Below are 26,396 nucleotides of genomic sequence, written 5' to 3' on the forward strand. Positions count from 1 at the left end.
GATTTCTGTGTGACGAATTATATCTTCCCTACTACATTATACCGCGCATCTTTGTAACATCTATATGCCCATCAAGTCACGATGGGGAAGCCGTTTTTTCTTTTATTAGCCATTTCCATGGCAACCATCTTTTCTTACGACTGGTACCCATTTTAAAAACTACGACAGAGACGAGAAAGTTGTTCTTAGCACAGAAAATCTGCTGCGTGCTCATTGACACACCGCTCTAGACGGATAATTTACACAGTTTATGGAAAATTGATAAGCCAGTTGTCTGCTCTTTGGTACTAGAAGATAGTAGCTGGAAGTCCATTTCCAAAAAATGAAGCACGGAAAACTTGCTTTTACGACATACACAGAAGGCCGAGTACAAAAATACAGCAACTTGAACTATATTGTAACGTTTCTCACATTTGACAGCTTGTCTTAACCATTAAAAGCCATTGCATTAAAAACCAGCGCTTGCGAACAAAGAGAGAGGACGAGACGAGACAAACTGAAGGCGCTGAACTTACAACTGAATTTTATTCTAAAGTAAGCAGTCATTTTATACATTTACACACGCACGCGCAAAGGCGTCTTGTCAAACACAGATGCACTGCAACCATCCACTTGCGATAAACGCGAAAAAAATCGATGAAGAAAGAAGGAACAGAAAACACCCTTCCAAGGCACGTGTGCTATTATCGCAACCCCGCTACCCGCAGTGAAGCCTGCTCATCTCCCTGCTTTAAAAGGTCACTGAGAACGTCGTGTTCGATGGTGCAAGCTGTAAAAAAATCTTTGACTTAATTGTTTTTAGCTACTACACTTTCACCGCTCTTGGTACTAACTTGTCTGCCAAAGTTGAAACATGATCGCTTAAAATTTAACAACTTGTTTACTGCCCAGTGCAGAGCGCATCTCTAAAAACGGTTTCTTTCTAAGCAGAGGCAGCATATGAGCGAGCACAGAGCTGGCGACATAAGGAATGGCATATGTTTTTTTATTATTTGTTTCCAGCGCCTTAAGCTATTCAACAGCGCGGCCCTAATTTTATGGCTACAGTGCGAAAGGAATTCGATAGTCCAGGCTACATGACTGATTGCAGCGCACGTTGGACTGTTTTCCTGAGCTTGAAGTGTCTTTTGTTTGTTAGATTCAAATCCATCTGTGCAATACGGAAGTATTCTCCCGCTAGCATCGATATGAAAACTAATTGAATTTGTCGTCCTTAATAGTTCATCAGCAGATCCGAAGAGCTGAATAACTGGAAAATATATCTTACAAATAGCCTATGGAAAACTTAAGGGCTGCGCGGAACACTATATTAAAATAAATGTTCAGCTTAGACCTTATTATCGGAATACAATCCAAGTACAGAGCCATGCTGAATGGTCATTCCTTGAACACAAAGGAGCAGATAGGCCAAATAGTAGATATTTTGATCAATGAAGCCAATCAATGGGCATGGTGCGGTTGGTCCATCTTGCATTCCAGTAACGCAATGTTATTCTAGTTTACCTGTTCAATGTAATGTCCCTCAAAATTACATAAATAACAAATCGGACGTTGTGGCCTTTTTTGTTGCGCGCTTTCTCCATGCGCTTTACAGAATTCCTCACTTATTGAGTATGTGTACAAAAGCACAAAAAGAAAGCCTTTCATTGCGCCAAGAAAAACGACATTTCAGTTTAAGTGGAGAAGGCCAGACGGGTCCTCGCACACAGAAAGAAAGTAGAAACGGAACAAAAGGGGATCATTTGTTTGTCTCGTCAAGCAGGACTAGACACGGCGTGCTCTGGTATACGTTCTCTAGAATGCACTTCGTATGTTCTGCACGATATCGAAGGGTTTCTTCAGTCCAGCTGAGGTCCTTGGCTAGCCACAGCTGGTACCACGCGAGGGCGAGAAACATAAAATACGATTCTGTCGTAGCTTTATTCACTATAGCAGTGCTGGAGTTTGCACAGCGTCAGTGTCACTGGTGTTCTTCAGTGCTGTTCGGTCAAAGCGTGATGTCCTTTTGCGAAACACTGCACTAAAATGTCACCGATGTCCGTGCAAATTTCACGCAATAGAAACATCGCCTATATATAGAAGATAAAAAGGAATTTTTTATTTATATTTTTAAACACTGTCCCACACAGGGGCTGTAGCAGAAGGTTCTTGCGATGCGGGGTTATTGGCGCCTGTAAGTGCCATTCGTTTGTTGTTGTTTTTCTCTCAGCGTGGTTGCGCTCAGTGCACCGGTACCAGACCTCCTAATCGTTTGGCGCCCTAGGCTTTACCGCAGTGAGACGTTCAGAAAATACACGTCTTGTGGGAAAGCCGCTACCGGACAGCAATCTATAGAATTGACGGATGCGTGTTAAACGAAAACTAGAGCAAAACTTATACCCTTCACACTTGTGAGGCGGTGTCGCACTTTCGCTTTTCCTATTATTTGCCAAAATAAAAGTCATGGTTTGGTGAAGCACTGAAAGAGCAACCTTAACATTTTAGCAGCGCAGCAAATAAATACTACTATGCCTGCGAGCGCATAATGTGCAAGCAATGTAGCCGTGTCTGCTTTCATTAGACACGTTGTATAACACTGGTTATTCAGGCCCCCTCGCTCAGGTGTACAATAGGAGGCTCAGTGAGATGCCAGCGGAGAGGGAGGCTGACGCCACTATAAATCAACTCTTCCTGCAGCCACAACATAAAGAAATAATGCTGTTCCGAAATCTCATCGATGTGTCGGACATCAGAGGCGGGGGTTCAAGAGATGCACTTTATCACCGCTCGAAGTAAAGCAGAAGACTGCGAACACGTGGTCTCTAAGTAATTTTCGCTAGGTTGCACAACGCAGCACACAAAATTTTGTTAGAAATTCAAGTAAAATGCTAAAAAGAATCCAGTGAAAGACTACTGCACGATTCCTCTCATGTCGCAGGACACGCAGGAAGATGTGGGACACTCAAGCCATTCTTGAAGTAATTTGTTAAGTGTGGTAATGGGGGGTTAATGCTTGAAAACACTGAATCACAGTTTGAGTATCGTAGTTTCGTGTTTGAAGTAATATAAATGCATAATGGACGATGGCTGGTGCTAATGAAGCTGGAACAACCCCTCTGCGGCACAGCATCGGCAGCTGTTATATAATCAGAACGCCGCAAAAAGTCAAGATTATAAATTTACTTGGCAATGTCTGTGCGAAAGCGCGACGAAAGGGCTTTCGGTTTCTTCAATCCTTTGATTCGCTATATAGCATAAGAGACCACAAATCAAGGTATTCTGATTACACCTTTGAAGTTCAAAGATTATTGGTTCATTCCTCGCTACCTCTCGGGGTTGTCGGGGAGAGCATACAAGAAACAATGAATTTTTTTTTAGCGCCACCGTCTGTCGGCTTCATGGTATAAAAAAAAATGTTGCAGGAACTACTACGCTGGTTGTCCGTCAAGTTCGAGAGCATTCCGCATGATACTCACGACGTCTGTCAGTTTGTATACGCTTACGCAATTTCTTGTTTTTCACTTTTCTTCATTCATTCATAGTTTCGATGCGGTTGCTGCTGTCGTCATGGTCGGCGTCTGGTTTAGACACGGTCCATGCATAATGAAGAGACGTATTTGGCAGTAAAAAAATCGAGTACCTCAGAGAAGACGCAGTCGTTGACACTGTCATACATTGTTGTCGGGGGTACGAGGCCGTTACTGCGAGAGAGTCTGGGAATTTTTTCTTTGTCTAAACTTCCTTTCCATGCTGAAGAGAGAACGCAGGTGCTCGCATTTTCTGTTCGGAACGCACTTGAGAGTCTGTCGTGGTGTTGGTCTCGTACACGCGTGATGTCCGACGTGAACCTAAAGTCTATTGCACGGGGTGCACGACATTCCTAACTCATCTTGAGAGTGAAGTGCTTAGCAAAGTAAGCATCGACCCCGGCAGCAGAAGGCTGTTGTTGCACACGACGCCGCATACCTAAACGCATGATTTTAAGCCTGGTCTCGTGTTACTTGGTTTTGTCGTGGGCGTGAGATTATCGGGCGGCCTCACGCATCTTAATAAAGTTTTTCTCTCTCTCTCTCACGCATCTGTTGAAGGCGCATAGTCTGGTTCGCTACGTATCAGCTCTGGTTGGCGGCTGCACATGAATGTTTCAATTCGTGTAGCACCTCTTCTGTCGGTAGCGGACGAATGCCAGGTTTCATCGTGTCTTTCTAAGCGACAGCGTTAAGGCTCCCGTTCTGAAGAGATCCCGGCGGCACCGGCATAGGCAGCGTGCGAGAGAGTGCGAATTGGTCGAATATGTAGCAACGTCCCACGTGGGGGGGTGGATTTTAAAATAAGTGTTTAAAGCATTCCACCAACTGTGAACCTAAGGCCGAATATTGACTTCAACGACGTCATGACATCCAAGTATGTGAAGTGAATTAAACGCAGTATAAATAAAATTTGGCTGGAATGGGAATCTAACCCGTGCTCCTTGGATCCCGAGTCACACAGGCTAGCCTTAGGCCACCGGTGCACGCTAGTTCGACTTGGTTAACTCTAAGCCATGACTGCCATGCCCGACAGTGCGCGTATCTGCGAAGTCGTATGCAAGGAAGATCCCGGGCCGCTGATGGGAGCCGTTAACGCTATCGCGTCATACAGTTAATGCGGCTCTTAAGTGCCCCTCGAATTTTTTTTCTTTTTAGGACGATTGCGTGCTGTGACTCTACCTGTTATTCTATTTCTTTGGCGGGCGCTCGCTGGCACATCCGCTGGATGCCCGCAAAATCTGGTAGAGGTAGCTAAAGAATGCTTCACATTAGGATCTTTTTGTGCCCAGCCTTCTAGCCTAATACGCCGTGTGCATTTAGAGTCAAGCAATGTTGGGTCGCAGGTTTTTTTACTGCTGCCTTTTAGTTGCTCTTTGCTTGAAATGCATGTCGACATATTTATTTTTGTTCATACTTCTACAATTATTTGTTTTAAGGCGCGCGCGTTATTTTATGGTGCATTTTCGTGAAGCCACCGGTCACCTGGTTTCACAGTGACATAGGCATTTAGTGTAGCACTGAGCGACAAGTGCAAGAATTTTCGCATGGTCCCACTCCGGCTCGAAGGAGCCAATACGAATGAGAATGCGTCCTTCAAGTATGAAACAAAACATATCTAATTTTTGAATTGCGGCATTTTTCGTACTCAGATATTTCCTTTTACTTCCAGCGCGCTCTGGGTCATATGAAATGTCGTATTTTACTTAAATAAACATTAACCATCCTCCAACCTTACTTCAGGTTGGTGATAATGTGCAACACCTGAGAAAGCCGGATAAAATCGGGGAGAAAACAGAGTAATTTTACGGATCAGAGAAACAGGAAAGAGAAATATCACTACTCAGTCCTGTTAATTACTGCTTTGAGGGGAAGGTTCGTAGGACCAACCGTTTATGTTATTATTTTAATTATCCGCGCGAACCCTGCGGCCATATTACCTAAAATGTATGCATAGTGCTCCAATAAATAGTTACGTAAAGTTACACTTTAACCAAAGTTAGCGATGTCCTAATTAAGTTTTTAGCACTTTTTCATGTCATCGTTCTGTCTTGTAATCATTTCCAAATTTATTTACTGTCTGCGAAATCAGAGCCCTATTTTCTACCTCATATTCTTTCAGTTCGCGTTCTTTCTCTTCTTACAACGTTTTGTATTTAAGGCATTATTAGTGCACGGGTAAAATATATTCTCGCTCTCTCGTATTTCGATCTTATTCAAGCTCCCATATGTCACAAAAAAAATGCACTTTTCTATCGGAACATGGTCGTCCGTGAATTAGTCCACAGACATGCTTTCTTTGTGACTGCTGTCCCTGTATGCATTTAAATGTCAACAGAGTCACCTGCACAGAACTTGAGTGACGTAACCTAGGTGTATGCCCCCGTTACGCCACACAAACACACGAAAGACGAAGCACACCGCTGACACTATCATTTATAGTGTCCGCGTTGTGCTTCGTCTCTCATGTGTTTATGTCTGTCCCCTTGCTGACTCCACTGAAGCTACGTACCAACCAGTTCAGATACAACCAGACTTGCTGCACGGAAAAGCACCAGCCATGTCGGAGCCAGGGGTGAGCGCAAAAGTTGCTTCAGTACCGTTACCATGCCCCAGACGACGGCAAAAAAAAAAAGAAACTAAGGGAAACTAGTGAACTTTGCAAGGTGCGGCATAAGAAACAAAAGGTACGCGCCAGCACTTCGTCCTGAATGTCATATAAGGAGTGTAGTCAAGACAAACAAATAAATATTGACTTTAGCCTCCAAGAAAGCTTTCGAGCGTGCTTACTCTCCTTTGTCAAACAACACTCCCGCGCTTACCTTGATTCTGCTCAGAACGAAGCATTTACCTTTCGATACACAACGTCCATGAATGCCCGCCTGGCGCAGACGTCTTTATGAAAGTAAGAAATGTAGACACCACGTGGCTTCTGCCGCATTGCAAGTTAAGTTCCTCAACTTATATCAGGAATGGCTGTCAGTCAATGAATTGCTTCTGAAGTCTGCTTAAACCGAGTGGGAATAGAGGAAATAAATCTTGATCCACGCAGTCACCAAGAAATAAAAGTTTAAGCAATCTTTTCCATCCTATGCTAGCGGAATAGCAGTTATTGGCTTTCTGGGTCGACACGTGACCCGGACACGTGACCCCCGCACAAAAGAACGACGCAGCCTCAGCCACTGACATGGCCACTGACACCGGGTCCCCGGCGCCGACCCAGCCTAGCCCGGTGAGTCCAACTGCCATGGCCACTGACCCCCGGCTCCTGGCGCCGATCCTTTGCCACCCACCGCGAACACCGCCATCTTTTCACGGTGACGTTTTCGAAGACGCTGAGGATTGGCTGGAGACCTTCGAGCGGGTCGCCCGCTACAACGACTGGAGCGACGAGCGCAAGCTCCACAACGTATATTTTGCTCTGGAAGAATCTGCCCGCACGTGGTTTGATAACCACGAGACTACCCTTCCCACCTGGGAGATTTTGCCAGAATCTCCTGGCTACATTCCCCACCACCGACCGCCTGGAGAAGGCTGAAGCGGCTCTGCACTCCCGAAACCAGCGCTCGAATGAAAGTGCGCGCATGTACATCGAGGACATGGCCCGTCTATTCAATCGTGCCAATCCCAACGTGAGTGAGGAGAAGAAGCTTCGCCATCTGATGTGAGGGGTTAAACAGGAGCTCTCCGCAGGCCTCGTACGCAGCCCACCTCGAACTGTAGCGGAATTTCTCACCGAGGCGACCACCATGGAGACGACGCTCCAACAACGGGCCCGCGAGTACAATCGGAACATCAACAGCATTGTGCCCGAAACCTTTTCGTCATGCCTAGGCGGCAGTACAGACACATTGCGCGAACTGATTCGGTCAGTTGTCCGGGAAGAACTCCAACGGTTCTGTCGGCCCAGGTTGCGCCTGGGCCCCTGACAGCGCTGACAGAAGTCGTCAAGGACGATGTGCGGCAGGTTGTGCAGGCGCTTATTCTTCTTCTTCCACAGTGGCACGTATCACTATGCTGTACAGCACTGTTAACGTCACCGGTCTTAAGCGCGTATGTATCTGCTTATAGTTGATGGGGATGTGCAGCTTTGACAGTGCAGCTTTTGCAAGTCACAGCGTTTCAAGGTGATCGCATAAAGCAGCCATGCTCAGCCACCACTGGCGTCTCTCCCAGACTCTCTCGCACGAAAGAACCTGTCAAGGATATGGAAACATTAATGTTGGTGCGCCTGCCGATAGTTTGGTAGCACGTGACAAGGCAAATTCAATGCCTTCCACATCTTTTAATAGTGGCAGCAGTGATAACGTCAATGACAGGTCCATGATGATGGAGATATTTCCCAGCAGAGAAAGCTATGAAGCAGAAGTAATTGAGTACGTGAAGTAATAAAACTACTTTGGTGAAGACAGTGTAAAAAAAGATGGGCGCAGATCTTAAAGTATTCCATTTACTTTCTTTTTCTTCGCTGCCTCATTATGGAGCATTGGGAGAAGAACTGTAAAGTTTATGTGGATGAAATAGAGATTTGGATGCATGCTCCAAGCAAGGCAATCAGTGACAGGAACAATGGCAACACACAAAGGGAGACCTCATCGCTACTCTACCATTTGCGCACATTATAGTTCTTGTGCAAGCGACCCACGTAAAATGAATCCAGGGTAACGTGGTCGTGCTTGCTCCCACTGAGTTCTCACCAACGAGGCAAATGTGAGGCGGGCTGCCTGCAATTAGATTCGGCAAATTGTCTCGTCTGCGCTGCTCGAGTCCCTTCTCGGGGCAGGACTCTGAGTCCCCTGATTAGTTTCATTACCCAACAAAACGGTCTCGCCCAATCTCTGCTCGTAGGTTGCGTCCCAGTGACTTTTTCTGGTGAGGCTTTTGGGGAGAGCTACTGAGGACAGCAGGCTTCGGGGCGCTAACTGGGGGGTTCGTTCTGTACATTATTTTGAGTTCCGCACTTCATCGGGTAGAAAAATAGCCACTCAGTCAGGCTACAAGTGACCATGTTTTTCAAAATCTCCCTCCATCGGCGTGTTTTCTCGCGCAACTTAAACGGATCAAAAGGTCTACGTATGAAGAAAATCAGCATTTTCTGGGTACTTCGTAATATTTGTGCAGAAGCGAAAAAAGATAACAGCAATATTATGAAGAAAAAGACACTCCTGGACTCCCAGGCGAAGTTCAATTCCACGAATTCTTTTTGCTCGAGTCAACTCCGCTCCCGTCGGTCTAGTTAGAAAGTTTTTTGTTTTTTTCAGAGTATCCAGTATACAAATTCGCCTCCATATTAAAACTGATATGCAAGAGTATTGCTGCGTTTTGCATTGTGCTACCTTATAAGGTCGCAGACCTCAAAGCAACCACCTCTCTCAGTGCCACAAAGATAAATGAGAAATAGGAGAATGTCGCTGTTTGTGAGGGCATACTTTGAGTCAGAAATAAGCCTCTTTTGCGAGCTAGTCTCCGTAAGAAGCGAGCCTGGACTGCAGTGGGAGTCAGTTCTATCAGTGTGTGTCGCCTGCGTTAGGCCGGATCGACTGTTGCTTCTCTTGATGCCCGTGTCCTCTTTTCTGCTCTTTAGTAGCATTGTTAGGCAGTCGTGTAGCGAAGCCTGTTCAGCAGTCATCGGTTCATCCTTTTCTGTGACTCCCGGTGCGCTCCTGTAAAGAATAAAATGTAATATTTTTCGCAGCAGCTGCCGCAACTAGGGAATCATGTCGCCATCTTCAAAGGCAAGGCAGCTGATACCTCATACGAAAAGAGAGCCGTCTGCCAGGCATAACCTGGGCTGAAATGGACGAGTTGAAGAGAAGGACATGGAAAAATAGTTTTAAAAAAGTCTTGTGCTCGTTGGGACACGCTGCGACAAGAAGGGTTCCCGCGTTTTAGCGCAGTTCTTCCGTGTGTTTTTTTTTTTTACTACTCAACTTCAACGCAACCAGCTTACAACGCAGCAGCACTCTGATGGAAACGATAGTGATCTCCGCACCCTTTGATATCAGAACGCTGTATTGTCGTCGCCTTTTTTTTGGGCTCACATTCGGATAATGGCATCCAGCTGTAAGAAAGCTTTTGGCGGGAACACGTGCACAGAGGTTGCGTTTCTTCTTTTTTTAAGGGCAGCAAAGCTTCTTTCAAGTTATAGGTTTTGGGATAGAGGGAAGACGAAATGAAATGACGGCAGACATTCGGATGCGAAAACAGAAAGAATAGAAAGCGGCACGGACGTAGATCTTTGTGAATTCTTCTTTTTTTTTGTTCTCTCCTTCCTCCGTAGCATAGAAACGGCAGGCTGGATGTTCTTGCTTTCAATAGGTTAAACCTTCGTTCTCTCTATCTTTGAGCAACGGGATGTTGAGGGTTCCTCCGACGAGCCAAGCAGCCGCGGGCAACGCTGGTGTTTGCTGCCGCAATCTTCGTCCTTGACGACGACCAGCTGATGTCTGATCTCGGGCTGAAATGGTCGGAAGTAAAATATATTGCCGCTATGGCAGCTTGAAGGTGATGCGCCGTGAACAGAAGGTCCGACGGAACGGACCAAGTGTTTGTTGGATCGTAAAGCGCGGCGCCACTCGCGTATTACTTTACGGCTTCTTCATCCTTGCTGACAGAATTTCTTGGCTCCCTCAACGACTTTCAGCTAGAATCTCGCTTTCTATTAACTCTCGCCTGCGTCATTTGGTGACGCTGCTTGAGTTATATTGCTTTCTGATCTATTTCATTGAGCGCAATGTCTTTCTATTCGTTGTCATACGTTACTTTTTCTCGCTCAGTCTTCTTTATCACTTATGGCTTGCGTGTGTGAGTTTTTACCTCGTAAGTCCTCTCGCGGTCTGCTCGCAAAGTTTGATTTCCGTTCGGTACTCTGGACGCTGGAAAGGATTTATACCACTTCCAACTGGCACGTTCTCATATGCTTCCACCTCGAAAGACTGTAGCAATCTCATCATTGTTTTGTGTAACGAAACTGATATTTCACCTAAAATATTGCCCTTTAGGCTCTATTTTTGGCAGTCATTTAATTAAGTATGTTCGTTTTTTTTTCATCTTACACCGCTCTCGAAAGGATGCCGAGTTTCTACCACATAACAGATTATACATTCTACCATATGTATATTCTGTTATTCTTCGGGGTATTTTTTATTACTTTTCGTCAGTGAGTACAACAGTTTGCTTGTTTTGAAGTTATAACCTCATCATGCTGACAGTCTTGTCAACGCTGAATTTTTAGGATGTGAAGATTGCTTGGAGCCTCAAACATCATCTGTCCGGCGTTTCTTCAAACTAAATTTAAGGGCCAGGGTGTTTGCTTTCTTCATAGAAGCCTTTCGTTGAACAACTTATCGCTTTGCGGAGGAGCCTGCCTGGGAATAGAGAGGCCACTGAATAGAGGCCGCTTTGTTAAGCCCTAAAAGCTATCATCAAAGAAAAGAAGCTTCCACACTGGCGCAGCTAGGCAGTTGGTGAAAATTAGATAAAGTAAGAGATTTGTTTGCATACAGGCCCTTGTTTTTCTCTGGCATATTTTTCCATTATCCTACATATGTTCGCTTTGCTAGTTTTATGCGCACAAAGTGTATGAACACCATAAATAGTACCTACAACCTTGCATGAAGGCTATTGATTTGATGCAGCCTTGTCATTATCCTCCGCTTTCAAAGCGTCCCACGAAGCGCATTACGAAATTTGCGTTCGCACAAAGGGCGCCGTAATTACTCGAACACGTGAACTGTGTCCTTCGTATGCATTTTTAATTTATCGGGTGTCTGTGCACACTTTTCCTTAGCTTCTGTCAAGTCATTTTACTACATGCATGCTGTGCTTTATCTTTTCTTTTTGCTCTATGAACTGTATAGAACAGATTTTTTCGCGCTAAGCCTGAAAGACTTCTTTTAAGCAAAGAGAGGCTCTCTAATCAGGATATCTTCTATGTGAAATATATTCCTCCTTTTGATGTTAAAAGAGCCTTTAACAACACACATTAAGTGGCATAAGCCCCACTGTCGGCATTGTTTTTATGGCTGCCCTATCTTTGTCGGTTGCTATATGTTTTGTATGTGGTTTGTGAAGAAAAAAGCAAGAAGCTCAGCATCATGCAGAAAAGGCGTAAGAAGATTACTGAGAGATTTCTTTATTAAAGTACCCGGATTGGCACAGCGCACACTCACCTTATTTGTCTTTAAATAGCCAAGCACACATAATTAACAGTGGCCCTGAATGACAAAGTGAGGAAAAGTGCACTCTGATGCTGCCATGGATCGTGAAAGAAAATAGCACACTGCTGTTCTGCACTGAAAACTGATTTTGTTTCCATGGTGCGCTATTTTGGTAGGCCTGAAAAGAAATCACGATCTGGACACCAATAATTCCCGAGGTGAATGAGCCCACTTGCCCCTTATACTATCTGTCTTCTCCATGGTGTATGCAGTTGTAAGGAACGCTAGTCATGGTGTCACAAGTCAAAATGGAAATTCACTTCCTTTTTACTTCTTTTGTTAGAGCATAGCCGTTTCAGTTTTCTATTAAGGTCTAAAAAAAAAACGATATTTTTGCTGTGCCCTTCTTCGTCCCCATGTCTTTGCATGGTGGGCGTGACTTTCGCAATATTTGCTGTAAATGAACATTTTATAAATGGTGACCAAACGAAAACGCGATGGTAAACTGCCGGTGAAGCCCGCAACTGTCCTTGAGCAAACACATTCTTTGAAGACTAAGAACTTGAATTCTCAGTGATACCCGAACTAATAAATTAGGACGAGCTTTCAGGAAAGTGTTTTTGAGGACAAACATCGCCCCCCTTCCACCCCCCCCCCCCCCGCCCCGTGAATCTGCAAGAGCGAAACAATAATGGAAGCTAAATCCTGGAAGTCTTCGATGCTTGCGCAGCTACATACATGATTGATTTCATGAGCGCTGGAAGTGATTTTCACTTTACGGGCTTAGAAGAACTCGTCCCTTTTGGTCCGGCTACTCATTGCTTTAGTCTTAATTATATAGCCTTTGTGACGTATCACCAGTATGGGCCCTTGCGTAACTGTTTAGACAAAGGCTGCCATTAAAATATCGTAAAGAATCGTTCGCATTTGGGGGTCGCCTAGTTCATTGGTATTTTTTAGAGCAAGGCTATAGGACATATAAACGCTTTTTTGTGTGCAAATTATTTCTTCATGACAGATTGAGAACGATTAGAAGTTTGTGCATAAAGAGAATACCGAATTCTAGCTAAGCAAAGTACCCTTTCACGGAAACCAGACCTTATATAAGCTAGAGAAATTAACAATTAAATACAGGTATCGCCCCCTGTGGTCATTTTTGCAACCAAGCTGCAATGAAGTGAAGGCGGTTCTTAGTACCTGAACCCTCAAGGATAGGTTACACCGCCAATCACTTCGAAATAGTGATAACGAAGTCTTTTCTGCTTTGACAGTCAGGCAGCAGTATGATTCGAGTGCAGAGCAAGAAAAGCTTTCGTTTTAGATGGGATTATCTCAAGAATAAGCATGTCTTCTGTTGCCGAAGAACCATCAACATAGGCAAAAGAGGCATGCATTCAATGTTTAATAAGAACCAAATTCAGACGAAGTAGTATTTAGTGTCCGTTTAAGCAGGCACTTGTCTTGACTTTGTCCCGCCTTTGTTGAGCTGTTCACCCACCATGACTGAAGCCAGGCTTTTATTCCCTTGTTTCGAACGATAGAAATGCAGTACCTAATAACGAAACAAAACTTCGAACCCTCGAATTTCGAAGTCATAGTTTTTCTTGCAATTCCTTCTTCTCGGGCATTTCGTTTTCAACTTCTAAACACAGCCTCGCAGCTTGATGTTGAAGTCTAGAATTGTCGTGCCCTTTGCTGCGTTTACTACGAACACACTTCAATGAAAGATTATCGCTATTCGGTTAGCCATGGTCGGCGAAATTTCACATTACTTATTAGTTGTGGAAAATATTGAAGCATATCATAACCAGTCAATACATTTTTGTGACGCCTCGATGCTGTCTGCTGCGTTAGGTTTGACACTCATAAGTAGCGAAGCAGTGTCTCAAAACATGATTTTTTACAGATTTTTCTTGCTGTTATGTTGAATCTTGGCTTCAATTTAGAAATACGCATCATGCATTGACAACTATCATCAAGAAAATGTCTTTGCTTGTTTTTAATGAGGCTGCACACACTTTTGCTGTTTTTGTACTGCCAAGGAACACCTGTCTGAGCCTAAACGTGTGTGCGTGGCAAATTTGGCCTGGGCAAGAAATCACTTCCGCTTGCGGCGCATCAAGGGCACTAATAGTCCATCCCCTCACCTTGCAGGCTGACGCTATCTGTTCAGAAACGCTGCGGCGAACAATCTTCTCTGGTTTTGAAATCCAAGCATAAAATAAATTATTCCGCCTAGTTGCGCTTTATACTTTTTGCGCATTGTGAAATTTCCTGTCTAGCTATGTTTATTCCCTTGGAGAAAGGAGATAATAAATTGCGTAGGTGGCAGTCTTTTGAATCAGCCGGGTGATGCTGATCGGTCCCACTGAGCAAGTGCACGGTTTTATCGACTTTTATGGCTACTACTTTACTGCTGTTGGGGTTTCGTGGAGCCATTTATTATGATCAGCACAAAGACACGAAGTAACAGGGCAGTGACCTTGCAGTGAATGTAGCCCGCCCAGCTTACTGCCGTCTTGTCAGAGCAGTTGGCACTTGACCCCTAAGTGCCCATTAGTGAAACAAAAATTAGTTAAAATATACTGTAGTGGGCGTGGGAACATTGGTGTAGGTGTCTTTCTGTAGGGATGTTGGGATGAGTGCATTTTTCGCCGCGTGACTGGGCATTCATGGCTTTGGTGATGTCGATTGTGTTGCTGGCTTGCCATAAGAAAACTGAGGGCAAGAATTAAAAAGGGAAGGTGCGGCTGTCTCTTTGTGGTGCAAAGTGTTGTCCTGGAATCATAGCGTACACAATGAGGCCAGGACAACACCCCACCAGGAACACTGAAGCCAGGACCATGAGCCACGACCACGCTCCCGCACCTTCTTTTTTAACTCCACACTTCTCTTCTGGCGCGCAAGGTGCTGATTCCAGATATTCACAAAAGCCGCAGTAGAAAATGTGATGAAGCTGATTTTTTTGCGATTCAGTTCCAATAAGCCGTATTTTCAATGTTACGTTAATGGAAGAGCCCCTATATGAACGACATGACGGTCTCAGCGGTGTTGAGGAGTGCGTCAAAACTAATTCGTGTTAGAATTCAGCAAGCATTGAGTTTCTTCTTCCGTGATTTAAAAGCACCGTGATTAGAGCTATTTCACTAAGATGTGGCAGATTTCGTGTCCAAGCTTATGTGATGGCTGGTCAAGGACACCAAATGAGCAACTGTAAGAACGCAGTTTCCGCTCTCTTGATGCACAGTACGGTGGCACGATTATAAAGGTCGACTGTCGATACCTTCATGCTAAGAAAATACATAAAGGAGCACTGAACCGAAATTTTCTCTGTTTTTTTTCCTACTCGCAACGTCAGGAATCTGAAAAGCAAGAAACAATTAGAAATATACCAGCTTATTGGCAACATTTTTCTTCCAGGCAATTTTTCTTGGCAGTGTCGGTTTTCATTTCCCACTGCCAGCTGCCTGGTGTGGTCAAGAGCCCGGAGTTGGGGGTTGGGGGGGGGGGGGGGGGGGTTGGCTGCGGTGCTGCTTGCACTATACAGATACTTGAGTGCGCGCTCATCGCTAATCTACAGCTCGGAGAAATTTACGGTTGTTGCTCCTGCGAGCAAATTACGTCTCATGCCAGAAGTTACTCGTACAGCTCTTGTGACATCATGTTTCTGTCGAATCCGCTGCCTCTTGCGCTTACAGATGTGGGGACTACGTTATAAAAGATCGGAAAGTTTTGCCTGATAGGTGTAATTGAAAAGCCAGTGCCTGTAGGTTACAAAAGGCGCTTTACAGGAGGGCTCTGGATTCACATTGACAACGTTAAATTATTACTCGTGCACAATAATCGCACCGCGCACCAGCTTATTTTGTTTCGGGGCTTCGTTAAAATCTCTGCTCGGGATTCAATACTTCGATCGCAGGGTCAGATAATTTTGTTTGTTTTTCACGCAGCCTTGGTTGGTTATACGTTGTGGTTGTGGACGAACACTTGCGTGCGCAGCGTGGTGGTCAAGAAAAGATTGTTAATATTTCCTAGAATATGCTTCTTTATTTTGAAGGATGGTGAGAGGGAAGAAAAGATCCTTTCTCAAGAAGCTTCATATTTTGGACGCTTTGAATTTGATAAAATGGCGGCTGCGATTTTCTGCCCTCGCCCTGCATAGACTTGCATACACTAAGATTTTTACTTTGCCTTTTCCCAAACTGCTTGTCTACTATTTTCCGTACATTTTTTCAGAACGTTGCTTGTTTCTAGCGTGTTTCTAAAAAATAATTTTTCCAGCCTGTATGCAGGAGCAGGGTGCATTTTTTCATCTCACAAAATCGGCTGGTTCAGGTGTAGTCTCAAAACTAAACAGATGTATTTTTCAAAGCGTTATATTGTGTTGCTGTATGTTCAAAATAAATTCTAAGATAGATTTAAGATAACGTAATGCGACTGTGAGGCCGCGAGAGCAGTTGTTTTAATGTATTTACGTAGTGTGAAATCGAAGTGCCTCGTTCTTATGTATTTGTTTTTATTTTTTATTTACCTATTTGTTTATATACTTATCTATTTATCCATCCATTCATTTTGGCAGCTGCTGATTCGTCAACTGTTAGGTAACATTTTCTGAACACAGTCATGTGGTGTCAGGAGGATGTGTTTTCCCTATATTCTCCTGAAAACAGCAAAATTGTCTAGCCTCTGAGTTCACTGTCTTGTAGACCATATTATACCATGTCCATATAAAAGGCTAAAAAAAAGGGCATGCACATTACACCTTTCATTTGTAACCAGGTAGTGACCGACACACCCCCGGCCGCGGCAGTCAAATTTCGATGAAGGCGAAATTCTAGAGGCCCGTGTACTGTGCGATGTCAGTGCACGTTAAAGAACCCCAGGTGGTCGAACTTTCCGGAGCCCATCATTACGGCATCTCTGATAGCCTGAGTCGCTTTGGGACGTTAAACCTGTATAAACCATATAAACCAAACCATATAGACCGACACACCCCTGACAGATTGACTGCAGTAGATGACACCGTGACTAATTGAGCAGGGAACATAAAAGAAGGGTGGCACTACACATCTCTGTGCCTACGTAAGAGGCAAAAACGACACCCTAAAAATGATTCTCAGAACTTTTTTTTTCTGCTCCACCCGAAACGAATAAGTCCTTACATATTTACTGCGAATGCAACAGTCCTTGATACCGAAGCGCTAGAAAGGGTTAAGTATTACATAAGATAATGCAGCCGGCTGTGGGCGTCTCGATAACGCTCACACACGTTGCAACCCCAGTCAGCTTATTCCCAAGGCTCCCGCTCCGCTCTCTTGATACCGCCGAAAGACGTGTCGCTAGGATTGCGTTACGAGAGTCTCAAGTTACGCACAGCATCAAGAAAAAGCAAGAAGCAAAGCACTCGCTAGTGGCTGCCTGAATCCAATTTCGGTGGAGGCATATTTGCAGTAACCGTCGAGACATAAGAGACGACGCAAGACGAAAGTGAGGATTCGTGGAGGAGTTCTGGCCGAGCTGTTTGTAATAATCTCATTACGTGATACATCCGTGGCTACCCAGTGACTATAGCTTTCTCCACAAAGCAACTGAGTGAGCATGTGCTAGTGCTCCCTTCAGGACAGCTGAGAGGCCCGGAACCTTTTCACAGCTGGGCTAAACCAGCCGCGCGTGCATTTAATTACGCGCTTAACACGAGTGGGTGGTGAAGAAAACTCAATCCACTTAAAGCAGAACTGAATTTTTTGGAGTGTAATAAATATTCGAGACAAAATCTGCCCCTTCTTCCGCAGACGTGGCCAAGTTCTATCCGGAGAGATTTGCTAGAACTCGCCTGAGGATAATCTCTTGGAAGCCTTTCGGAGGGTAATGACTTCGCAGCGGGCTCACTGCACTAACATTAGTTTCTGGAGTCTTTGTGAAACTAAGTGCTCCGTATAAACGCGAAAAAAAAAATGGCGCTCGTCGCTGCGTAAATAACGATGGACTTAAGAGTCCCCAGCTGCCACCTGGCCGTCGCTTTGCACAGCTTATCTCTTTAACCAGACACTGCATGTGCTGCGCACGAAAGGCAGCGGACATGGCTGTAATTCTTCTGTGTGTCGTGGTTCTGTGGCGCTAAGGACTCTGAAGTCGCCGTCTGAAAACTAATCCAGGGCGGTATTTACGGCAGCGGTAGCATTGCACGCCTGATGTTCTTGGGGGACTTCTAGCGAATAAAGATTTCTGTTTGCGTGTCCTGAGGCTCGCGCAAGGTGAGCAGCGTCTCTTCCCGAGCTGTTCAGAAGGAGAAAGTGTACGCATTCATGCGGATTTTCTTAAGCAGCGTATAAATAATAGCGACGTATTATTACGCTGAAAGAGTGGGTCGCCGACCTGAATAGCGAACAAGAAAAGAAAGGTTTAAAACCATTAAAAGCAACGTCAGCAGGGGGCGACGGCGAAGTACGCGCAGAGGCTAAAAAGACTCAAACTCGACCGCTGGAGCCGACAAGAGCGCGATATGCTGGACGACAGCGGCGCTACACTGTAAACACAAATACACCTATATGGGAGTCAAAAGAGAGTAAACTGTCTTCTGGCGCACATACCTTTTTATAAAAGGGTGTGTGCTAAAATAGAGTTTTACACCCTTTTTACTCCTTTTGTTTAGAGTGTAGGCTCGTCCAGCAGAAACGCTTGCGCCTTGTCTAACCTCCATGTCGACAACTTGAAGTCCAGGCGTTGAGCAGAGCAGCCTGACCCAGAACCCGTCCACAGTTCTAGAGTTCCATCGCCTCTTCGGATACAATGTATTCGAATTCGTACATACTGTCCACGGTAGTTTCGGAAGACTAATATAGTCGACATCAGTTTCCTACATGAGTGCAGAAGTTCTGGCTGGCTCACCTACGTTAGCATTTCGATAATTATTGTAGCGTTTACAAACCCGCTTCTTTGTTTGATGTTCACTTTAATTAGGGTTGGAAATTGTTATAATCTTATATGCCTTTTCCTAACACTCTGAATGAGAGTAATGGAAAGAGAAGGGCAAACTGCTTCAAAGATTTACTGCAGGCTCTGGAAAAATTAATCGGGCACCTAAATTCACAAACTCCTGCTTTATAAATTTTATGCAGAAAGGCAACAGAAGTATACGAGCACACGGTTTGCTATTACTGATTTATTGCCGAATAGATTAATCGTAATCAAAAATCCCAGATTGCTTATTGTGCCTAGTAAAAGAAGCGCGCGCGCTTCCAGCACTATAAAAATGATCAACTGCGTGCAAAGTAAAAAACAATGGATTGTTACAGCTCGAAGAGCTGCAGTACTGTCAATAATAAATTTTACTAAATGCGTTAGCCTGTGTTTGTGTCACTCAGGCGCGCGCGCACGCACGCGCACACACACGCGCACGCACGCACGCACACACACCACGCGCGCGCGGGTGTTTCCGGGCGTTGTTTTTTCTTTGAGGCTGATTTTCAAATACCCCGAGACATCTGCCCTAATGCATATAGGACGCAGAATGTAGGCCGCGGTGTATAAATATTAAAATGCGGATACTCGTTTGTAATCTCAGAACTTCTAATGAAAGAGTGTACGGGTTTGTTTTTGAAATGCATCCTTTTTCATTTCAGTGTAGGTCGTATCTTATAGGTTATAGAATTAGAGACGAAGTGGGATCAAATAACATCGAGATTTCTTGCCTGCAATTCTGTGCAAAGTTTTAATCGAAAGCGTCGCTTTCGGCTGGCTGCACTTTAAACCTCATCATGTCTTTCTTCCTTATTTTGTTTCCGGTTTTTCCCTCGACCGGCGGTTTCACTCAAAAAACCTTGCGGAACATATATAGTAAGGGAAGGGGTGACCCCTTTTTGCCCTTTTGATGCCCCCCGTGGGAGCTGGACAAAAGCAATGATGTAGGCACCAAACTGATATGTGACGGGAAGTTGCGAAAGAGCACAGTCGCAACTATCATCTTTCGACACCCAGGAAGTTTGATTAGTAAAGAGGAAATGAAACGACTTCGCCGGCCCCGGCTGGAACGTGACGCAGGGGACGACCCACGCAGTCATCTCATTAGCTCAGCCTGACTGTACTACCCAGGAGGGAATAAGCCACGTTGTTGCGGCTTTTATGGAGTCTACGTGTGGGAGCCTACGGACACAAGGGAGTGTGGCGAGAGAGGAGAAATCATCAATTCGAGGATGATTACCGTGTGAGGAGGAGGGTGTGGCGTGAGCGTGAGAAGGGGCACATGGTACGTGGTTGCCATGGGAACCAACCGGAGGTAGTTAGCCCAGAAGGAGAAGGAGGGTTGCCGTGGAAAAAGGACATGGCGAGAGGAGGTGGTTATGGCGAGAGCGTAGGATGGCGCACCGCGATGACCATCCGGTACGTGGTTACCTTGAGAGGAGGAGGAGGGTGTGGCGAGCCGCTGCGAAACGCGCCGTCCGAGGAGAGAACCATCCGCGACGCGGCGCTTCTTGAACGGCGGACTGGAAAGCCGACCCAGACAAAAAGCAACTATGCGTCGAAAACTAAAAAGAGCGCTCTAAAATAATTTAGATACGCAGCCGCTCTCACCTTCGCTACCATCACATATCATAAACTGCAAATACCTTAACAGATGTCGCTGAATCTCGCGTCAATTAGTGGTAGCCGTCCTCTCAATTTTTTCTGTCTCAGTTTATTAAAATTAATATTTTTGTGTAAATAAAAAATGGAAAGTGAAAGTTGCTTACAATCTCAAAAAGTGTACTGACATTGTAAGCATCAAGGCAGAAGGATGAGACACATTCGCTATAGCTGTCTGACCACGACTTAGCCTGCTCTTTCTATGACAACAAAACATGTAACCTGAAGGCATGACATCATGTACAATGCAACTACACAGGCCGCTTGCAAAATTTGTGGAAAATTACAAAACAAATGACATACTGAATCAACAGTGTGATCACAAAAGAGATGATAATCATTTCCACTCTTGCTATCTGGAACAGGATCAAAGGCGCAGTTCATGCAAATTTCTATGAAGAACAAAGGCTACTAAACGTGATTAATGCAATAAGGACCTAAATAAGCAGTCTGCGGACATCAAACTACTCTTTTCTTTTTATACTGAGCAGAAGACATAGAAAAACTGAAAGTGGCGGGCGAGATTTCTGCCATGAAGCAGCTTGAACGGCCTGTGCACACTGAATTTTAGGCGGACGTGTCTTGAGAGAGCTTTGATGCATTTTCGGTGTCGCATCAGCGCACACACACACACACACATACACACAAATAAATTGCTGAACAACGATAGTTTCTATTTCTTACTTGCGGCACATAAAACCTTTTCAGCCGCGTGTAAGAGGCGCCCGAATTTTATCGACGGTTCCACGCACTTGAGCCCCGCTCGCAGGAAGTTCAGCACCTCCCTTAAAATGTATGGGCCACATAATCGAGTGCTGCCGGCGAACGCAAAATTCGCTTAATTAAAGGAGCCCATCTAGGCACTCGATCACCATGCGCTCTGCAATCAGCCGCCACACCTGTTTCATCGCCCGAAGTTTTTATCAGGAGTACAAAGCTAACTTCGATGCACACGGCCTTCGTTAGAATGGCCATTAGCGCTCTGCAACTGCCTGCCGTCTTCGATCGTCGATACAAACTTAATTCGTAAAGCCTGCCATCAGAACTATCACGCGTAGCATCTCTCGTTGGCAGTGTGACTCCAGCAAGGGCGGTGAGCTTTGAGGCGCAGCGAACGCGAAAGCACGGGAACGCATGTAAGTCGCAATGGGGGAAGGCTCATTAACTGGTACTTCAAGGGACTCCAGCTCCGGCAATATTCATCGCGCACACCGTGGGCATTGCGAGATACTACATTGAACGTAGATACGCACCGATGATGTAGCATATATTTCGTCTAATGGAAAACGGCTGTTCAGAACTGCGTGCTGTGGCCTAAATAGCAGACATATATAGGCCTCGTCGAGGTGAATATTTTAGCTGCTGCAAACTGTTTCGGGCCGCAGCCAGCAAACTAGAACTTCAGTCAGTATCCGGGTTATATCAATTTCTGTTAAAAGTTATTAAAATCAGAAAGCACTAAAAATTGGCGGAACTACTGAGAAAAACACTGGCATTGAACTGTTTATGCTACGAGCGCACTTGAGGCGTTTTATGTATATCAGCTTTGCAAGCAATGCCATTTAGGTATTATAGAAACGCTGGCTCTGACACAGCCCCAATAACCTAAAAACTGATAAGTATTTTTTGGTGGGGAGCAGGGGAGAAGATGGGGGGAACGGCTTATTTTGCATAAGATTGGAATCTCAAAATTAGTGTATTTCTGTCGAAAAAAGCAGCTTTTGGAAATACTGGCACGACACATATGTTCACTTCTAACCTTTCTTGTGAATGCACTACCACATAAGTCACCTGTTCAGATGCTTCTGGGGCAGTTACGCTTTAACCAAATCGAAAGTTCACTGCTTTCTTAAAATAAAAAAATTATTCGTTTATAAAAAATATCGCAAAAAGAATTGGCGACTTTAGGGATAAAACTTTCTGAATTCTCTTTGGGGAAGTTCTAGATCTTAGGTTTATGACATAGGCAATTAAAGCTTCAAAGCAGTTTGAATAAAAAGTACATTCATAGTTTCTTCATGATTCTCAGCCCATAACGGCTCCAAAATATATAAGCGAAACGAAGATATACGCAGCATATGCAATATACGCAAATATTCGCCAGCGTAAGGAATAACCTCCGCGTTTAGCTTCGTCGCTCAGCCTACCGACAGGTGATTACGGCTAATATATTTAAATATAAAATATCGTTATGTTTGCCACTGCACGTGTTAACTTTCCCGAGAATATGCTTAGAACACCTAAACATTTTGGTATCTCCAATTTCTCTACAAGTTGCTTGGTAGCAGGTGCAAATGTCTAACAATCACATGTGTTACATTCACTATTTTTCTGGTTAAAATCAACACCTGCACCAGAATTAAAAGAAATGGTAACCGTGTAGAGGTGCTCTTGCATGTTACGGATTCCTTTCTGTATAACTACTTTCTCTATAAGTACTCATTGACACGCGCTTGCGCGCACGCACGCACACACAAAGTTCGATTAAATTTTCGAAGGGGCATCGGCATTGCAAATTGCAAATGACTGCTTTTTTAGGCACTTTTCTCATATACATTCTTACAAAAAAGGTTACTGCCCACTAAGCCTCACGGAACAAGTATGGTGTAAATGTAATATCGGAAAAAGACTGACTTAATTTATGTCAGCGAAGTCTGAACGTTTTGAACTTGTGTCAAAGGAGAGCCACTTCAATACAACGAGAGGCAACCCCAATTTTGTTTTGTAAGCATTCACTTCGGGCAAGATTGTTTTACACAGGTTGTAAAAAGTGCGTTTTCGAAACGGAACGCGTTCCTCTCGCATAAGTGTATTAAAACGCGTGTTTTTGCTCTTGCAGAAGCGTTAACATATAACTTAGACAATCTTTGTTCCTTGAGAAAGCTTGTCCAGAAAAATAGTAATTTCGCTTTACCACCAATGAAGGGCACAAATGAACCATCGCGACGCTTTGCTGACTGAAACTATCCACGCATGCTGCGGCGAACAGTCTTCTCAATGTGGATTTCTAACGTTCAAGCAAACGTAAAAGCAGCTTTTGCACCAGGATTTTGACTACGGAACAAATCCTCAGCGAAAGCAAGAAAGAAAGAGTTGGGTTCCGAGATCACTGAACTGCATTATCGACCGCTGTGAGGAAATTAGGAGGACGAGACATAATCCAACTCTTTCGTGCTTGTGAACGCTAAAAATGTCCAAAGATCCAGATACATCCTTCGACTCACCCTTGTTCAATTCCTCTCGTCTTTCTCGCGGAGCGCGTTTGTTTTAAATTACCTTTTTTTACATTTTCACAGTGTAGTCTCTTCTTACTCAACAGTCTTTTGTTCTTATGCGAAAGAAGAGGAGATTTCAACCGTTCATGTGAGAGTGTTTTCGAGTAGCGCGATAATGCGGATCGATTCCCCTGTGAAAGTGCACCAGCCTTAAACTGCCCCACTGAAAGCACGAACGGGTTGCTTCATTACTGCTAGGCTCTTGATGTGTGCATTGAGTATTCTCAGGAGAGAGCCACGTATGCACAAGGCAGAACTTAGTTATAAAGGTAACTCCTCCAGCTTCTAGTCGGCTGAGGGGGAAGCCATCTGCACCGCAGGTTTCGTTCTCGGAACTGGAGGAAATGGAAAACTTTCTAATGATGAGAGGCCGACTAGTGGAAAAACTGTAAGCCTCGATGCAGCGATGGTAATAAATATTTTCTGCGTTTTTTTTTTGTAAAGAGGGGGGGGGAGCATCATTCACAAAAGGTACTTTAAGTAAAGTAACGTAAATAAACATAAAGTAGTTTTATCCCAACTTCCTTTAAGACGCCTTTCCAAGCATGCGCGAATGAAAGCGTTTTTATTGAACGCACTGAAGAGACTTGCAGCATCGAATCCTTTGATAAAAATGATAACAGCAGGGTTGATTGTGCTAAGTATCCATTTTTTATAATTAACTACCACAAAGATTATAGTGATCTGTTGTGACTGGTACTTTCGATATTTCAAACCATACGAATAAATACCGCGCTGTGCGTTCAGAGATGCTTCCGCTACTTTGATTATGGTCAACAATGTCAATTATTGGGACTTGATGAAATGTTGGTTGCTCAGTATTTTGTAGCATATTTATGACAAGTTTGTGGGAGCTGTGTGGTTAAACTCATTTCACGTAGCGTACAACTCACATTTTTGAAAGAGATCACACTATCTATGCATAGGCGATCTAAATAGTTTTTTGTTGTTGTTTTTCGCACGTGCCTATGCAAAAGTACACGCAATAACATAACTCGCAGTAGCTTTCACTGCTGTCTCGGAAATTAAGAAAGAGTTAAATAGACATATTCTTGGGACAGAAAACAACGATGCAAAAAAGAAAAATGATATAATAAAACTTGCTCACCGGTGAAATCAGAGCTATATCATGTTTCTCATTAGGTGTTAGGTAAAAATAGTAAAAACAAGGTTGATGATCTGCTAAAAATGCCCTAATATCCGAAAACTCCAAACATATGTTTCAATTTACCACCATAGTGCCATTCGACGGACACGGTGTGCCCAGGCGCTTTGAAATTAGAATTTAATAAATCCTGTCAAATGGCTGGAATAATTAAAGTTGTGTTTTGTCTGTTCTACTCCCTGCTTATCGTACATATGACTGAGCGGAAGATGCTGGCTATAACACAGACTGGGTTTCGCGTGAGCCAAATATGAATGCCATTAAGAACCTTAATGAACAAAAATTGTCAAAAAATACTAATATACTACCTCGACAAAACATAATAATTTCGTCCAGAAGTTGTTTTCTGCTATTAATCGTACGGCTTTGGTGAAATACGTGTGTAGACATTCTTTTTTCATCACGAGCATCTAGCAGCTCCACTGCTGATGAAAAACAGCCACCTTGTACATCCTCAAGAATGTGACTGCGACGTGCACATTTGGCGTAAGCTACACTGCCACTTAGTTAAGGCACGTTGAAATATCTGTTTTACGTAATGCAGGATAAAGTAATGTGGGCTGTTCTCCTAATTGAAGACGCAATAGGCTGTAAGTAAGCGAAAGTATTGCTACTTTAACCCAGAACTGAAAATGTGCACTAGCTTCAACGTCAAAAATTTTCCCGTAGTAAAATCATACACAAGTCCTCAAAGTAAAGCAAATGCCGAACTTCAGTTTCACGGCTTCACTCAAAGCGACGAGGTCGTGATGAAAATGCGTATTGCATTGAATTTAAGGACGCCTGAAACACTGATGTGAAATTTTATTTCTCGCTAGTTGTCAGCCAGCAGTGGACTAATAAGGTTGTCGTATGCCTGAACAGGATTAAGAGCGACACGTTAGATCGCCTAATAGCTATGAGGAATAAAAGTAGCAATAATACTGTCAGAGGCGCAAATTGTCTAAGAGCGTGATGTCACAATACGAAACACCGTTAATCATTCGTATTCCCCGACATACTGAATCAGGTGGACAGTTTTGCGCCCTACTTTAAACTGTGCCCTCGCAGGTAGCCACCCAAACGTTTGGAAGTACCAGACCTCCCTGATTCTATTCCGTCTTGCACAACTTCGTTCAAGAATGTCGCTAGCCGATGATTAAGAGTACGATCATTGCGTATAAGCACAGGTAAGTTCCAAGAAACTGAACGCAATCGAAATATAAATTAAGTTATCAGCGCCAGCGCTAAAAGGCGTTCTGTGTTTTATGGGCGAGAAAATCTTTTAAAATTTCAGCACCTCGGTATTACGGCGACTTGTACCGCGTAAGCGAAATGAATCTCGCGACAACTGAAGAACCACTTTCTAGTTGTTTGAAATGCCGAAGCATTCCGAGACTTGAAAAAAAAAAAAACACATGGTGCGCTCGTACATTCCACTGTTCTGCAAAAACCTGACATCTGATGAAATTTAGATTTATAAAACCTTGCATAAAATGGCTTTCTGTGTAATCCGGCAGAGTGCTCTAACCTGAACTCTCAAGTAGAGCACTGCGCTTCCCTGGCGTTTATTAGAGGCGCATGATTACATAAGCATTCGGAATAGCTCTCCACTATGCGATAAAGTACGGCCGGACGGGTTTTAATGTCTGGAGGTTTGTTAAAATGCTCAGGCGTAGAGGAAGTGAAT

Source organism: Amblyomma americanum, chromosome 3 (assembly GCF_052857255.1).
Source record: "Amblyomma americanum isolate KBUSLIRL-KWMA chromosome 3, ASM5285725v1, whole genome shotgun sequence".
NCBI lineage: Eukaryota > Metazoa > Arthropoda > Arachnida > Ixodida > Ixodidae > Amblyomma > Amblyomma americanum.